The sequence below is a fragment of the Anomalospiza imberbis genome, chromosome 1 (genome assembly GCF_031753505.1).
Source record: "Anomalospiza imberbis isolate Cuckoo-Finch-1a 21T00152 chromosome 1, ASM3175350v1, whole genome shotgun sequence".
Lineage (NCBI taxonomy): Eukaryota > Metazoa > Chordata > Aves > Passeriformes > Viduidae > Anomalospiza > Anomalospiza imberbis.
Genome location: NC_089681.1, coordinates 66,790,376 through 66,809,512, shown reverse-complemented (window position 1 = coordinate 66,809,512; position 19,137 = coordinate 66,790,376).

Genomic DNA, 19,137 nt, shown 5'->3' with positions numbered 1-19,137 from the left:
GGAGTGACTCCAAAATTTTATACACATAAGACAAAATTACCTTTGAGATTGCCCTCTGGACTATATCTCAGCCTTACCTGAGATAGATGTTAACAGCACATCAGATGTATCCCTAATATCAGGGTTCAGGGCTGGGGGTCCCTCAAGAATAGTAAGCACAGGTTCTGCAATTATTTTCTAACTTTACTTTTTCTTACTGATGGTAATAGACTTTTTTCCCCTTAAATTATTTCCTTTATTTCTTGCCACCTCTCATTCAGATCATCCCAATTATTTATCATTACTCTTTATTATTTTTAATGCTTAATATCTGTTTGAAGAATGCATACTCAAGCCTTGAAAAAGAGTGACATAGTAATTCTGCCAGTTTATTGAAGAAAATTATAGGTAGACAATGGTGAGAAAATAATGTCAGAATAACATAGAAATGAGGGAACATATATGGCTGGAAAAATCTGATATAATAAATACCGATATAACTGTTTGGCAGAAGGTCATGTAGGTGGTCAGCTATAATTTCTAAACCCCTGATTTATATCAGGCAGGCCAGAGTTGACAAAAACTTAATAACCATTAATGATCTCGTGCTGTCAGCTCAGGTCTGATTATTAGCAGGTAACTGTCCAAAAGAGGTGTGGGCTCACATACACGCACAGAGCAGCAGGCTGCCTGATTACCTACTGCTAAACAGGTCAAGACGGGTATAAAATATCTTTTTGATGGCTAAATATCAGCTCAGAATTCAGGACTGAGAGCTGTGCCTGAATGATATTGGGAAAGAGCACTCTAGCTGCATTCGCTCTCTGGCATTTCCCTTTGGAAGAGGATTTACCAGAGAGGCTACAAAAGGCTCAAAAGCACCTCCTTTTGCCTGCCTGCTGCTGCGTGGCTGTATCCTGACATGGAGGTGGAAAAGCAGCTGTGCGTCTTCAGGGTCCTCTGTCTTTATCACAACTCCCAGCCCCATTTCAGTCTTCCAGTAATATTATCAATCCCCCAGCTTTTCTAGATATAACTAAAACCACCATAGCCATGCACAGTTATGGCTGCTGTAGGATTTTGTTTCCATGATCTTATTTTCATTTTTGCAGAAATATCTGTATCTTGAGCCAAAACTTCCCAAGACTGCTCTACGCCTGAGGGAAAATTTTGTTTTGTCTTTTGGAAGGCTTGATCAAATGCTGTACAGCCAGGGGTTTAGAACAAGGAGACAAAAGAAAAAGAATGTGGCTTTTTTAATAGCAAAAATAGTTGTGACTTTATTTGAGCTTTCTTTATAATTTCAGCCACAAAGAGATCAACTGCAAAAATGTTTGACAGGATGGTAGCTTTTACAGAAGACATTATGAGGTTTTGAAAGTCATATTTAGTGACACAGGGAATTTTGTGCACATGCTCTCCTCTCTCAGCTCTAGCACCTCTAATAATACAACTTCCAAACAACATTCTCTGAGAGGGCTGCTTGCTGTCTCCGTCTTTCCGACTTTGCCTTTTTTAATTTTGAAATGCTTCATTTTAGATTCAGAAAGCTGATGTGAGTTAAAGAAATGCTCACGTAACCTGCATTCAAAACAAAGAGTGAGAATGGGAAGAAATACAAAAATGCCATCTCACAAAATATATTAAAATCCTTCAACAATATTAATGTAGCATTATCCCTGTGGGTTACCTATTTACTTTTGACACTTTTTTGGCTTAATCTCTGCCTAGATGAAATACTAACTTGTGACCAGTTATAGTTCCAGCCTCTTAGGAAAAAAATAATCAGGCAGTGGTTAATAAAAGCAAGCAATAGGTTATTTTCCATCAACCTATTTCCAGAAGAATTTCTTTGACTAAAATGCCTGACACAGCAGCTATCACATTTCTGAGGACTCTCCAAAGATTTACAGCAATTTATTCTCAAAAAATTAAAATTAAATCTGATTTTAGGAGCAAAGAGATGGGGGAATTATTGCCTGGAGGATTAAACGAAAAAATCTCACTTGAAAGTCTGGGTAATAAAGTCAGAGTCTTTCAGCTTTGGCCGTTCACCGGTGGCATTTTTCAAATACACATGCATTAAAATATACTAATATTTCTACTGGTCTGTGAGATACTACTGACTCTGCCACATTCTCAGCCATTCCTGAGGAAGCAGTCTCAGGTGCCAGTGACAGGCTTCAGCAGCTACACAAGGAAGCCCTCCAACTCATCAAGGTGAATTAGAAGCCTAGCAGCACTGTGTTTAATATCCCTCTTGGAAAGGTACAATTCTGTTAGCAATATAGCACTCAGGAATCCCTTCAGAGTCCTAGTCTGGAAATCCCTAGGCCATCCTAATTCTTCATGCTTTTCTGAACTGGCTGCAACCTTCCCTCAGATGTCCTGAGGCAAGAATGCCTGCTCCCCAAAATAGCTCAGAGCTGACATCTTTACCTGCAATACTTACTCAGCCCCACGGTCTCTGATGCACAAACAAACCAGCAGTGCTGAAATAAAAGATAAGAATTTTTTAATTGCAGCCGATGAACTACTAGGATTTTGAATCCTTTTTACATCTTCAGCAATTTTTTATTAGCATCGCTTTGAGGAACATAAAAAAAACCCACCAGTAGTTCATGGAGTCTTTTGGGCTTCACTCTGATTTTGGGGTTGAGATAATGTTACATCAGAAAGGACTAAAAATATTTCCTACTAGATTTTCTTTAAATTTAAAATGGTGAGTAACAATGCAATTTCACTCCTCTTTAGTTGGCACTGCTCAGGCTACATGGCAATTATTTTGTCCAGCTTTGTGTCCCCAGACACAAGGATGTTGACCAATAGAGTGAACTAAGCAGAAGGCCACCAAAATCCTTCATGCTGTGAGATATAAGGCAGAGGAAACAAGGCTCTGTCATGCCAGAGGGGAAAAAAAAAAAAAACAAAAACAAAACAAAACAAAACAAAACAAAAAAAAACCAAACCCAAAAACAACCTACCAGCAGCCTGCCAGTACTTACAAAGAGGTCAGTGAGAAGATGGGAGCAGGCTCTTCACTGAGATATGTGATCAAAGAACAGGACTGTGGCCATAAAATTAACAAGGGGATGTCCAGACGGGATGTAAGGAGAAACTTTTCCACCATGAGACAGTCAGACTTTGGTACAGATTATCCAAAAAGGTTGTGCAGGCTCTATCCTTGAAGGTTTCCAGTGCCTGACTGGATAAACCCAGAGAAGCCAGCTCTGACTTCAGCAGGCTCTGCTTGGAGGCGAGCTCTCCCTAAGGCCCTTCCCTCCAGATAATGTGGTTCTGCAGCTCTCCCAGGCACTGCACACTACAAATTGATCCACATTGTGGCCACAGCCTGTGGTGACTATATACAGTGATTATCTTGGTGGAGCTCAAGGACTGGGGGGAGGCACTGAAGGCCTCCCTCCTCTTTTACTGCACATCTGGGGGTTTCAAGAAACATTGCCTTCAAGCTCTGGAGCATCACCATAGCCCATAGTGTTAATGACCTAATGTACTGACCCTGCATTCAAGCCAATCCCTTAGCTATCCTGGATGAGTCTGAATTCTTTTGGTCCTCATATTCTGTTTCATAAATCAGAAACATTCACAGAAAGAAGCAGGAAACTTTCAGGGAGATTTTAATCCAGTGCCTTGCTACAGAAGGCTGCTTTGTCCTGCTTTGCACAGCTCCTGGAGGCACAGTGTGCCACAGGGATATGCAGCTGGAACTTTAGCTGGGGCTCACAAATACAGCTGTTTCCCTAACTGTTTGCTGATGTGCTTTATTGCTCTGTTTGGAACCACTGGCCATTTAAGAATACTATTATTAACTGCTCATGCAATTGCAGTGATCCTGTTCTGAGAAGCCAGAGATATCCCCTCACTTGACTCGTTCCTCTTGTGCCTACTTTCTGAAAGTAAGGGGACACACCAGAGATTTCTCTGTCTAAATTGGGAAAGTTATTTTCAGCATGACTACTCTCTGTCATACAAGGCAGTGGAGGTGGAGGTGTTCAGGGCTTAGGGACTGAGCTCTTCCATATTGCCACGGCTGGATGAGACTCAAATCTTTTATCATCCTGGCCTCCTTATCCATCCAAGCAACAGTTTCTTCACATAGCAACACACAACCCTCTGCCAGAAAATTAAGGTAAATCCCAGAGCTGTGGAGACAGTCCTGAGGACTTCAAAAATTGCCCCAGATTGTAGGCAGATCCATGCAATACCAACACATTTTAAACAGGCACTCTCCCCATCCAAGCTCGTGCTCCTGTTTTATCTGTGCATGCAGCCACAGGCTGCCTGCCCAGACAGCTGAGGACAATGATCTGGGAAATACACTGGACTCCTCCAACCAAACCCATGCACAAGGAATGGTGTGACAGCAAGGGAGGCTCCAGTGCCAGCTCTGGCACAAATTCATGGCTTTTCCTGCTGCAGCTGTCTCCCTGCAAGAACCCAGTACATGGCTTGGTTTGGGTTACCTACTGCAAAGTTTCAGAGCAGAAGGAACCATGACATTGCTCAACGTAACCTTTTATGCATCAAAATTACACCATTTGTACAAAATGGAGAGTAGACCTGGATTTGATTAAAGATACCTGCTGGACAGGCATTCGTGGCACAGAAACTTCTGCCTGGAGTGCAGACTTTGGCATTAGGAGCTGCACTGCTGTTTGCCTGGGACCTAAAACCATCTGCAGTGTCTGAAGAAGGAGGGAATAATAGCAGCCTTTTCTTTCCCTCTGCTGGCAGAAAGGAGATGAGCACTGTAGCTTTGTGCTCATCCTGAGCCTTCAGAGCTGGGTGCCTCATACTTCCTTCAGTAAGGGACATTTAACTAAAAACAACCAAACGACCATATGGATTATTCTTTTTTTCCCATTATTGAAATTTACCTCCTTTATCAGACTCTGTGCAAATTTTTTAGATTAGAACAAGTGTTTACAGCCTGGTTATATACTCTTGACAACAGCATTTTATAATGAATAGACTTGACAGCCCTCTAACTATTGACTCTCACATTAAAAGAAATGGATTGAGATTTCCAGCAGAATAATTATATACGTATAAAATCAGTGATTAATGAGCTTTTTCTAGGAGAGCTAAAACCACTGGATCATAACATGTAACTTTCATATCAAGGGCAACAATCACAGTGTCAGGAATTTGTAGCCACGCATAAAAACAAAAGCCCAAAATCTGTACTCCTTTTAGAATCCATGCAAGCTATCAATTCCTCTGAAGCGGCAGGGGATGTATGTCAGGGGGAATTTATGCTGCACAGTTTCACATTAGTTTTAATCCTGATATCACCTCTGCATTTTGAGGCTTCCAGCTGATCCACTGACCCCCATACAAATCAGTCTGCTCACGTAAAATAATTATTCACTTTTGCATACTTCCTCTCCCAACCTCCAAACACATTCTTGTAAAATTTATAAAGGAAACTATGGCTGGCTAGGAGTTTTGTTGTTTACAGGCTGGGCCCTTAAACATGTTGATGACAAAGGACAGAGGATGAGGAGACAGAGAGCCTGCCCCCACATACCAAAACCCATCATGTGCTTCTGCCACTTCTCATTTGCTGTGGACAGGAAGACAAAATATGGAAACAGTGCAGGAAAGGTCATTCTCAAGTTATTTCAAACCCAGCTGAAGCTCTGATCTGCCAGATGTCTTACAAGCAAGTCGAGGTTTTTCATGACATTCTGCATCAATTTCCACACCAAAGAGGATAAGCTGAGGTAAGCTTACACCTCTGCCTGAACCTCCAAACCTTCTGAAGCTTGCCATCACTGTCATGTACCGCCCATGCTGCTGTTTTCTCTCACTCTGACTTAGCTCTTAGAGAACTACCCAGCCCTGATAACTATGAAGAAAATGATAGGAAAGGGGACTTGAAAATAGAAGCAAAAGTAGTGTTTTCAGAAATTACAGGCTGGCACATGGAAAATTATGGCCAGTGATCCAGGGAAATCCTAACACAGGGTATCTGGTAACTGTGACTTTGAGCACATGCCAGTAAGCCTAACACAGACATTTGCTTGTGTTATCTTATACCTCTGCTCATGCTCACCTGTCGTGCTCAACCACTTAATCTGAGATGACAGAAGGAAGACTTACATGCAGAAAGATATGGGCCTGGCAGTCAGGAGATGGCTTTCTCCTGTTTCTGGCCCTGTTACCTGCTGCCCTGGGCAAGTCAACTCACCTCTTACTTTTTTGACTCTATACAGAGTCAGAAGATCTCTCTCCTTCCTAGGCTATGGTGAGGCTTCACTCATCTTGTACTGAAGACGATCTTCCAGTGAACTGCTAGCATGTTTGACTAATATGAAGGTGGGACAAATTTTGGTGCTCTTATTCATCTTGAAACATGTGAAACCCCATTTTACTCCCTGAAAAGCTGGGATCCTTAAAGAAGTAGGATAAACACCTTCTTTCGGACTGTAGATGGCAGAGAAATATGAGAGGGCATAGGTGAAATCTTGAAAAATGAAAATAAATTAGGAAATTGAACTGTTGCCTGCAAACCAGAGGCACAATTCCCTGCAGTGCCTTTTCCTGGGGCCAGGAGCACAATGGCTATTTGTTATGAGCAGAGGTGTAGTGCTGCCATGGTAATTGAAACGGACTGCTCCCTCCGGCATACACCAAGCAGCAGTGGTTTACTGTGAGGGAGGGCTAGACAAGTAGGAGAACGGAATAAAAAAACATGTTAAAATATGGGTAAAAGTGCCCATGAATAGCTAAAAGCATGACCTCATTGTGTTCAGCATCACACCAAGCCCAGCAATGCCACAGGTGGCAGATCAGCAGTGCCTATTTACCTGCAGCTTTGCTTCCAGGAGAGGAGTGCTTGCCTTTCACTCACAGAGTTCTCCCTCAGGCCACCAGGTTGGCAATTGCTGCTTGTTCACTAGAATATTTTATGCAATAGGAATCTCCTCAGGGATGTGGCAATGCAGACCTGGTTTCTCCAGCTATTTCTCCCTTGGTTTCTACAGATGTTCCATGCCCAGCTATATCTTTGAGCATTGTAAAGTGTTAGCTGTTGATCGTGATCAAAACATCTATGACTGGAAGAAAAGAGAGAGAGATTTGCTTCACTTCTCTATGGTCAGGACAAAGATGGACAGTATTTTGTTGGTAATAGGGTTTTGTTCTGTTTTATGTTCTTTTAATGTACTCCCTAGACTTATTCGCTGTAATTTCTCACTTTGTAGAAAAAGACCTGTGGGTTTTCTTCAGCTCTCTGCCAATATCTACATAAAAACTCTGGATACATAAAAACTCTGGATACATAAAAATATGTGGACAGAGCACCAAAATAAGTACTCTTGACCTTTTCTCTTATTGTTAGTAATCAGGAGCATTGTTACTGCTCAGAATGACAGCAACATTCAAAATCTGCTGGATGCTGGTGGGCAAGATTCAAGAGCACAGCTCCAGCCCTGGGTGAGCATGGTCTGGGACACTGCAACAGCCGGTGGAGAGACCCAGATCTGGGCTTTGATGTTTGGTCCTATTCACTGGCTCCTACTCACTGAAGCCTAGGGTCAGATGTAAACCTCATGTCTCAAATTATCCCTCTTAAAAATAATATTCCTAGTGATGTTTGGACCAAAGAAACAGCAGTGAATAGCTACAATTCTGCAATCCTTTTGCTAAATTCCCATTTCCTTAACAAAGGCTGTGGCAGGAATGCATTGGTGAAGTGATGATGAAAATCAGCAGTTCATTTCATCATTTTGATTTCCAGAGTGGCAATGATAAAGATCTGGGCTCCCTTTTCATGATGTTTCCAAATGAACAGCACTTCTTTTGCAGCCACTAAGCTGGGGATTTGCTGTGTCATGCTGTTCTGGAAGCTCACCACAAGATTGAGAACCACTCTGGATTTTTTCTTCCCCTCATACCTTTACTAGAAATAAAAGCTTTAAAGGCCAGATTCTGGAGTAGAAGCTTCCTTGCCACCATTCCACCTGTTATTCATGAGCAAGTCCACTTCTACCGTAACAGAATCATGGGATCTGTGATGCTAAGATGAATAGGAAGCAGCAAAAGATATTTTAATTACCAAAGATAGAAGAAATTTGGAGGACAGATCTAAATCTACTGATCTCAGTGCAAGCCTTTTTCCACTGAACTGAAAGCAGGCCTTTGATCAGATCCCCAGTTAAGGAAAATGGTGTTCCTGCTATTTAGCTCTTTTTCACCGTAGGCTGATCAACCTCTGCCTTTGTCACTCATCTCAGAGTTGGCCCTCTGACCAGCCTGGACAGAAACTTTGGCTCCTTGGCTTGGCTAGTTGTTCTGCCTTTTACTTCACCTCTCCATTTTCCCTGCTGCTCTTCCTGGTTGCTATATGCTCTTTTTGCTGACTCCCAGGAGAAAAGATAAAGTTTTACAGAAGAGCAGTGAAGCTGAAATGGCTGCTACTGAGAAAGAAATCCCTGGGTCTTCACAGCCCTGCAGAGCTGCTGAAAAGTACAATAAAGATGAGAATGGTGAAGTATGTATAAGAATGGAAATTGCTTTAAAGGGCCCATGAGATTGATATTGCTCACACACCATAAGACACCACCTCTCAAAGTGGCAGGGACAGTTTCTCCACTCTCTAAGAGATCCTTATCCTCCTCAGAACATCTGCAGGAGACCATTCCTGTAAATTGCGGTTTCAAAGTCTGTCACCTGATGTGACTCCTGGAGGCAAAAGCAGCATCACTGCAATGCAATCTCAGCATGAAAAAGTTAAAAAAGTATATGTCACTGAGAAACCAATTGTACCTGCAGAGTAAAAAAAAGGTCACACATGAATGCATGAAAACTGGACATACTGCATAAACTGTTGATTGAAATCTCCTTTTCACTCATATGTGAACGCATTGAGTGTAAACAGGATCAGGACACAAAGAGCTATAAGACTGACAATTTTTCAGATTAATGAACTTTGGCTGCATTTTCTTTCATTTTTTTTTCTGATGGTACACTGGCTACTTAGACGTTAGGTGGGCTGGACACACTTTCTCCTTCCACTCGTAATTAAAATACTGAGACCAATATTATGTACAGGAGAAATAAAATAATAGGGGCTACTGGCTTCTTCTTTCATGGTGTGAAATTCTGGAAGAATTTGATGGCCTCGCCGCTGAATTTCAAAGCAGATGTTACTTGTTGCCAGCAGTTGGATCAGTCTGTGGTGTGAATGATCATGAGCACAGTGACAGTGCCCTTGATTTCATTACAGCAGCTCCTATAACACTGTGTCATGTGTTTTATGGTGTTACAAATAACAATTGCATAAGCACAGCCTCCGGTGCCAGCAGTTATATTATCTTCAGGACAAAGAGAGATGCATATGGACTTAATGAAGAGAAAGTGAAGCATTTGTTAAGACTGTAAATGAAATAGGAAATTATTTCATCTTGAGGAGCATACTGGGTGCTATTGCTTTGTTATCTGATTTCCTTTTGCACTAGTAGAGACAGTGTGTTTTAATTAAGGTTTTATAAAGACTTCATTGAGAAAAGATTTATGGAACCAGATTGTTTTACTTTGGTTCTATCAAAACCAAAGAGCTGTGTAGAATTGCCTAAAATTTTCCAGAATTTCCTTTTAAAAGCAAGCTAAGGAAAAGCTATGATTAAAATATGCAGACATAGCCTTTCCATATAGTCATATGATACTTTTGTCATCCTGATTTGAAATATTTTTTTGTCTTAACATTTTAACAAATTTCATGTTGTATAATACAGGAGATTGCACATAGTCATAAGCATATTCATAGCACTCCAATTTGCCCTCTGTATGTTTTGCACATTATTCAGTGCAATATAATGCAAAATAAGAAGTCAAATCCATAAGGAAACAGATCTAACTGCTTTAAAAGCACTTGTTTCTGTGGCTAATTGAAACATCTTTTGACACAGTTCTTATCCACAGGAGTGATGCTCTCCAGCAAGTCAGATGTTCATCTTCCTTCATAGCTTAGATTCAAATCAGATGAAAAATGAAGAATGGGAAGTCAGGAAAGCCATTTAAGAAGACAGGAAAGATAGAAAAGCATTTTTACCTTGACACTAAGAAAGCTAGAAAGGCACAAGAAAGGTTACTGGAGAGACAGTGTGCACATGAATACATGCACACACACCCGCCCATGCAGTATGGTATAATCCTTGCTCAGTCTCCATATATTTGGTCCCTGGCTCCATTTTGGCAGTTGATGAAATCATGCACACACTGAGAGAAAGTGCTTTTTGTCCAAAGGTTGCAATTGCAATACACAGGATATGAAGGAAGCATCATCACCTGGTGGAAACCAGCCTCCAAAGGACAAAGCTCACAAAGTCGGTGAACTCCCTTTTAATTGGATGAAAGCTGAATGCCTAAATGTCTTTGAAGATTTACCCCTAAACAACAGCTCCAAGGACCCAAAAAAACATATAGCTGAGGGGTGTACATAAGCCAGATATTTTTAATGTCCTAATTGAATGCTTTACCCACAAAAATCAGTTTCCTCCCCGCCTGCATGAGACTGCTGGTCATGTGGCATTCACTGCCTTATGTTCTCCTGCGATAACGGGCTATAACCGTATGCACAGTAGCCTAAGCTGCTCTCAAGTAACAAAATTATCAAAAACCAAATAATATTCAGGACTACAGCTTGCTTCAGTAGTCATAATTGTAGAAACAAAAGAAATCCTCTTTCATTCCTTATTAAATGCTTTGATGGTGTTAGAAGGAATGTCCTGAATTTCTTTATTATGTTACATTAATAAAGCAAAGAATTCTAGGGAACTGAAAAGCTTTGAAGAAATGCCTTTCAAACCCAAACCAGAAAAGATTATCAGGAGTAAGCTAAACTCTTTACAAAAAAAAAAGTAATTTAAAATGACCAGAGTAGAGTCAATGTCCACTGTTATGGGCTGCATCATTCATACAGCACAAGACAACTGCTGAATAACCTAGAGCTGTAAAGGACTAGATTTTGCTCAGAGTAAAGCCTTTATCAGAACTGGCAGTAGAAAAATGTGCAAATGCCTGAAAAGCACACAGAGATGGTGCCACGATACCAGCAGTCTCTGGAATATTTCTCCTTCTAAGGTACGTGCCGTTTTATTTGAAGGTCAGGCCACTTTCAGTTAACAGCAAAAGCTGTAGTTCCTATAACAGAAGAATTAATTAAGATCCAAATGAGAGGTGAGTTTTTATTAATCACTCTGAAACTGCTAACTTTTCCCAAACCATCATACTGGTATGTGAAAAGGTTGTTAGGCATCTCTTAAGTCAAAATTGCTTAAATTGCCTTCACATTGGCATTGACAAGACCCTCCTAAAGTCTCTTTTTACTAAAGCACACTGCTCTTTCTCATTGAATTAGTGCCAAGGGTGCATGGAGTCCTGCCCGGACAAATTAAACAGGGAAAGAGGGAAAGCCTTAGCCCCTCAAAATCAATTTAAACACCTGCACAGGCATTTGTGTGTTCAGGATGGTCTTTTGCTCAAGAAGGCTACAGCTGGAAGCTATATTTATCCTCTATCAAACATGATGGAAAAAAGACAGCCTTTCCCAAGGCAAATATTTTGCCCTTAAAGACATTATATATACATAGCTGAGTCTCCCCTGGGTCTGTGATAGGTCAGAAGCAAATCTGCTTCTTAGGCACAGTGTCACCCAGTTTTAGTCTATATTCGAAAATCTCATCATTCCCAAGGAAGAAATGTTATTGCTGCAGCAGTTGAACGGGTGAATGCCTCACACTTGGTACTTAGACTGCTCTGTGAAGGCTTGTTCCTGCCTTTATGCTGGCTCTGGCCCTTGTCCCTGACCTGCCTGAGAGGAAGAGTCGTCCCTGGACACAATCCCATCACTGTTGCAGTTAAACTTTGATTGCAAATGGAACAAATTGTCTTAGGAAGGAAAACATTTCTGAGAGTGGAATCAAGCTGCAACAGAGGGAAGATACCAAGAGATACAGAAGTATTCTAGTCATAGGAGCAATGCAGTGACCCTCAGAGGGGATACTGCAGCTTATCCCTGTTCTCCAGTGAGTCATGCTACCATTTTCAGCTGTGTGGGAATAGGGTACAGCATTATACAGAGGAGTTTCTACTTACATCAGTGACATAAAGATGAGGAAAGATAGGAGAAAAATTATTTTAACTTCTAGAAAAGTTCCAATCAAAATTAGATTTTAAAGTAATGCTGAGTTATTAATTAACCAAAAAATTGTGTAGATAGTAAAAAAGCAATCTCATTTCATGCAACCAAATGGAAGCAAAGAAGCAAGATAAAACCTTAGAAACCTTCATGTTCATTTCTCAGATGCTGATGACCAGCATGCAGAAAGCACTTTCCTTCACTGTCACTCTCCCACTACCAGCTAGCCCTCCACAAGGTCCAGCAAGCAAAGTGCCACACCACTAGTTCACCACTCAGACACAGAGGAAGCAAGTTTTCTTTCTTTTTTCTGTGTGTGTGTGTGTGTGTGTATGTATGTATATATATAAAAGTATAATATATATGTATATATATAAATAAATATAAGTATAATATATATGTATATGCACATGTATATGCACATGTATATGTATATGTATATGCATATTATTTCACCATGCAACTCCCTCTTCAGTGGAACATAGCCCAGCAGCGCTATGGGCTATGACTGGAGGCTGAAGACTGGGAATGCTCCTCTCCAGCACAGCTGATGGCACATCGTGGCTCACCCTACTGTGGGTGACTTCTCCACTGCTGTGAGGGACAAGCTTGAAGGAGGTTTTCCAGTGCAGAGAAGGAAGTGAGCAGGGACATATCTCCAAAAAACCACCCCATGCTTCAAAGCAAAACCAAGAGCCTAGTGGACAGATGTGCGGAGAGTAGCTTGGGTAAGGTCAGTTTAATCATTGAAAAATACTACTGTATGCCTTTCCAGAAAATACACCTTTGACTCCTTGAGGAATTATAACAAGAAAAATGAAATATGAAATCTTTCCAGACCTGATATATTAAAATAATCCCACCCTTTCTCCATCAATTTTTACTGACTGCAAAAACACCTGTGAGTGGCTTTTGAGCAGAAACTTTCCTTGAAACATTCTAGGATGTTCTTGGACATTGAGACTTAAAATGCAATTTAATAGTCACATAAGAAAATAATCTGGAATGCTGAGATCATCCAATCAGAGAATAAACAGAGGCTATGTATCTTATGATTGCAAATAAAATTCAAGAAAATTTGAATTTCAAATGCATCCCATGACTTGTTTTTGAACACCCACTGATAGCTTGAGACTCTCTTACATAGTATTATTTTATATGTACAAATAGCAATGAAAACAAGAAATGTCAAAATAGAAATTATTTCAAGCACCTGTGAGTTGCAGATAATATTCTTCTTTTTGCAAGAAGCAGTCCAAGAATATCTACATCCTATGGTACTATAAAACTCCCTTTCAAATTCTCCATTATAATAACACATTCTGTTAAATTTAATATTTTTTCCTGATCAGATAATTCACAGAAATTATTAGTAAAATATTTCAAACAACAAGTAAATTAACCACAATGTATTAATAGACAAACTGTAAAGAGAAAATAGAAGAGAAATTAATTGAATAAATTATTCATTACAATTTATTCAGTCAGCTTTGATTTAAATGCTTGTTAATCCTTTGAGGGTTAATGCAGTACAATATTACAGTAGCTCTGGTCAGGAATTCCAATAGATGAAGTGTGATATTTCTTTTTGTGAAAAGCGGCGCTCAGATTTTCCATGAAATGCCAAAGCTGAATAAAAAATTATTTTTGGGCTCTCAGAACATATTATTTCACTAGCCATTTTCTCCAGCAAGAAAATAATAATTTGTTTTAATAATGTCAAAACATTACAGTATAAAGTACTAATATAAAACAGTAAAATAATACAGCATAATAAACCCCAGAAGTATAATAAATGTGCCAGATTTTCTCCAATAAAAATATTTATCAAAAGTGAAAGCAGTTCTGTGAAAGATTTGGACAGACTGAACTCTTTCCTGACCTTTCTGGCCTGTGCCAAAAGTTCATGCTCACTCTCCATGTCCATACTGTATGGCAAGAAACCCCTATTCAACACAAATAATAATTCATGAATTATAATTTCTAAATTTAACTATGAAGCTTTATCAGGATAACTCCTCACAGGCACAGTGTTCAGCATCCTAGAATATGTAGGCATAGGAACAGTCAGATATCTTGTTTCTCTAAGGGCTGCCTCTCATCTTGACAATGAGCTCTTAGCTTTGGGTCCATTACAATGCACCATCTCATAGCAAAAAATAAGTGTTCCCAAAGAAATAAAGAAAGATTCACATTACACAGATTTAAATACAGATCACACATTTTAAAGACAAAAACCAGTGTCAGAAAGAGCACAGACCCAAGTTTACACATCCACCTGGGCTTTTAATGAGCCACAGAAGGGCTCACACTCTTTGTGTTTCCTGCTGTTAACAAGCTGTCTGAACACCTGTAAAGCCTCATGGCAAGGATTCAGCTCCTAAGCACAGTGACCTTTCCCGAGGATGCTCCTGATGTGGAAATACACGGTGCCTGTGCACATAAACCCTTCCTCAGCTGCAGTCAATCAAACCTCCTGTCTTTAACTTTCTCCAGCCTATAACTTGAGCAAGACATAAGTTTTCACTCTTCTTCCAGAGGCTTATTGACTGCCCTCACCTAAAAATGAGCAATGCTCTTTCCTCTGGGGTCTGCACATGTGGAATCACCTCCTGTCAAAATGACGAAGGGCTGAAATAACTGCAGGAGCACCAGTGGCTTGTCAGGAGGTTAAACACTGCCCCTGACCCGTGGAGGCCCGGCTCAGCTCCTTCAAACCAGCACATCCACCAGACATGGAGGAATGAGGCTTGCAGGAGTCCCAAGGGCAGCACTGGGTGATATCCACAGCATGATGGATGCTGAGCACAGTATGGGCAAACACCTGAAGTGGATGTGTGACACAGCTCCAGGTGGGAAGCTGCAGGGGACTCTAGCAGGAAATTGTCCCATCCCCTCCAGAAGAAGAACAAGGTCTCTCATCTACTTGAAACTTGTGGAGAGGGCTACCAAACAAATCTCAGGGGCAGCGGCGATTTCTCTACAAATCTGTACAGGGCTTTTCAAAGAAAATGACACTTCCCTCTCCTTCTCCTCCCCTCCTGGGCCTGCTCATGTGGCCCAACGAAGATGGTGCAAGATGGCAATAAAAGATGGATAACATGGGCAAGCTCTCTTGTGCATGCATAACTTGGCACCAGCTGGGACTGTGGCACCAAGAGCTGCCTGCTGGGCTGAGATCAGGGTGGAGGCAGTGCCCAGTCCCCAGCACAGACAGACGGGCAGAGGTGCTTAAGCTCTTGTGTGTGCACAGTGTATAATTAGGGCATAACAAAGTCTGGTGTTTGAAGGCTCGCTCATGCTGTTCAGTTAATTATGATTGGTAATTTATATCTTTTATTGTTCTGTGAACTTGAAACTTCTATCTCAGTGAGACCAGAGCAACAGCTGATGTAAAACGCGCTCTTGTAAATAAACATGGGTTGCAGCAACTGGAGGGAAGATGTTCTACAGCAACAATCATTCTCAGTTAGAATATTGGGGGGAAAATTGCAGCACATTAAGAAAGCAATAACACTCAACAGGGTGTGCATTCATCAGGCAATATGTATGCACAGGGAGCATGCAGGAGCAGGGAGAGCAGCCAGCCATGCAGGCTTCAGTAACAATTACTCTGGTGAGGTGAGTCAGGCCCTGCTGATCAATGCACAAACCAGTGCTGAGCAGAAACATCCACCAGCTCAGCTCTCACAGACTCCAAGTGCCACTAAGGATTTGCCACATCAACGGGGCAAGTCACGCGCTGCCTCTGGGGCCCTGTTTTCCTTAAGGATGAAATGGATTAAACTGACTGACTCTCCCGAGGGAGTCGCTTGTTCTGTACCAGGAAAGAGTGGCAGTACTGCTGCTGCTGCTGACCATGAAATGAGGATAATGCATCTCTGCAGATGATGGTAGGGAAACTCCTGGCTAGCACAAGTGAGTCACTCACTGTGCAGGGTTGGTAGGAAGGGGGAGCAAACCACTCCATTCAGCAAGAGTGGTGTTAATTCCCAGAAGGGTCTTTGCAAAGATCAGAAGACACAGCAAGCCATCAATATCTACTCAAGACTCCTGCTGGGTCTGACCTCTCCTGAGTTGCCCAGGATCACTTCTCAATTGATCATCCACAGAGGTTGGCTCCACAATCACATGGCACATTGGGATGAACAATTCTGCAGCTGTAAGGAAGACCCTTGAGACACAGACTACATTCCCCACATTCAAAGAAAAAAATCAGAATTGGAAACAATTTTGAGGTTCATTCCCCCACTCCACATTTGCAACTGTGCTTTTTTAGAAAAAAAAAATGCTTTTCATATGTGCTGGGTTTTCTTTTCTTTTTTTTTTTTTTTTTTTTTTGAGAAGCCAAGGAATATAAGAAAAGAAAAATATTCTTTCTAAAAGGAGAACAAAATTAGCAAGGCACACCTCAGGGAATCAGGCAGGCAATCCACAAAACAGCCTTCAAATTCTCCAGCTGATTGTTTCTCACACTCATGATGTATGTGCGCACGATACGCATAAATCCACTTGCCTCACACAGAGAAAACAAAAAGGGAGCGAGTTCATGGGCTGCTTTTCATTCACTCACCATACACATGTTTCATTGCTGAGCATATGTATGCACGGCACATCCACAAAGAGCAGCAACAGTTACACATGGTGCCTACTGCTGCTAAGAGCCTGTCACAATGCACTTCCCAGTGTTTGAACCAGGGTAGGCTCATTTGAAAGGATTTTGCCAACCACTCAGACTTACATTTTGGAGGAGATGGATAGGAGAGGGTTATAGGACAGCTTTAATGTTATTTTTATGCACAATCATTAAGCTAAATTCCCTTCCTTTATCTCTCTCTTCTCTAGCTGACATCTCAGCATCTCCTTGAGCACAAATTGACCAGGAGTCTGCATCTACCAAATAACTCTCCTTCTTAAGCTGTATTCATTAGCTATCTCTTTTTGTTCTTTCCCTCTGCCCTTCAGGAATTAATTCAGTGTATTCCTTACAATATACTTCTTTCCACAAACTACATTTCTTTAATCTAAAAGTAAGCCAATGTCCTGAATCAGGGACAAGAAATTTCTCCTCCTACTGTCCTCCCAACATCCAGGCACAAGTAGACCAAATGCATGGTGGTGTGTGTGAATGGAGATACAAGTACAGTAATTAGCGGAGGGTCAGAATTTTAGGGTGCAATGGGTCTCATGTGCACACACATTTCTATGCTCTATTCCTTCTCCTTCCTACCTAGCTTGTCAGTCCATTTTGATCCTGCCATTTACCACAGTACAATTTTCTGTCTTTTGTTTTGTGGTGTCGGATATGACCAGAGCTCATGACAAGGTGAATTTACCTCTGATACACCAAGGTCCTATACACATCACTAAAGGGCTAACCCAAAAGAGAGTGAGCTTATTGCTCCCCAGCCCTTGTGTATCCCCACAGAAAGAGCACCAATGCACTACAGCAGGTGCCAGGATTGGCCCTGAAGTTCCTGTGTGATTCTCAGTTCCAAATGACATGCAGGCAAATTCCCATCAACTCTATTTGTGCATCAGAAATGTGACACAAAATGGGAGGGATGGAATACCTCTTCTATGAAAAAAAGCTGAGAGGGTTAGGTTTATGCAGTCTGGAGAATAGAAGGCTCTGGGGAGACCATAGAGCAGCCTTCCAAAACAAAAAGGGGGCCTGCAAATAAGATGGAAGCTTAAGATAGGACAAAGGGTTTTAAATTAAATGAGGGTTGATTTAGATTATGCCAATGAGGCTTCTGAGACATTAGTACAGGTGCCTCAGAGAGATGTCCTATCCTTGCAAACACTCAAGATCAGGTTGGACGAGGCTCTGGGCAACCAGTTCTGGTTGAAGATTTCCCTGCTCATTGCAGGGAGGTTGTACTAAATGACTTTTAAAAGCCCATTCCAACCCAAACGCTTCTATAAATACAACATTTTTTTATTAGTTTGTAAACAGATGTAGATATTGCCTTTTATTTAAATAAATAAATGCAAGTAATAACTCAGGACATATATAAGGAATCTAATATCACCACAGTTAAGTAGAAAATATCCTTTTGCCATAAACCTGATCTTGTCTCCCTATCACTATTTAGCTTTGTAACAGTTAAACCCGTCATCTTGAATTTTCATAGGCCAGATTTGATGATAATGTGAAATATTGCTGGAAGGTTTAGAGGTAAATGGGATAAGATATTTACATAAGGCAGCACTTGCACTACTTCCTCTCTTTTCCTTGGCTGTCTTCAGATGCATTAGCATGCTGTAAGGAACCACCATTTTCCCTTTCTCCTGGAACACCTAGTACCTCTCCCAAGGAAAGAAAAAGATGCTGGTTTCATGCTCTGCAAAGATCTTATTAGTTGGTACATGCTTAGCAGCTTCTGTTCAGGACAAGCACCAGATGAAACAGAAACATTTTGATGCAGGAACAGGCATTCATTAGCTAAGAGGTCAACAGCCTCTCCAAATCTCAACAGCCCAAACTCAGGCACAGCTTCAGAGGATGAGGTTGGTGTGGGTGGAACAGGAGAGCAAAAGCCACATGCAGAAAGGAAGTAGACCCATGGAGACGTGCAAGTCAGTTCCCTCTCCTGTGTGTACAGAGCAACAGGATCCCTTTATCTCCTTCTGCTTTGGATAAGCTTGAGCTCAGATTTCTGTTGCTGCAGGTCTTGCCCTTTTTTTCTGCTTCTGAATGCAATAAAGCACAATGTTCTACAACTCTGTAAGCATTTTAAATTACTTCACATATGGTTTTGAATGTTTGACAGATTTATATTAAATATAAATGATTTTTATGAAATAACTGTGTGAAAGTGTTTCTTTGCAAATCACTGTGTTGGCTGTGAGCAGAACTAAAACCCAGGGCTTAAACATACCAATCATAGCTTCAATTTTGTGTTAGGCTGTCTGAAAAGCCTCTGGGAAATAAAAACAAACCCACAAACATTTCAGCTTATGGTACACCAAGGGGTTAAGCTAAAGGA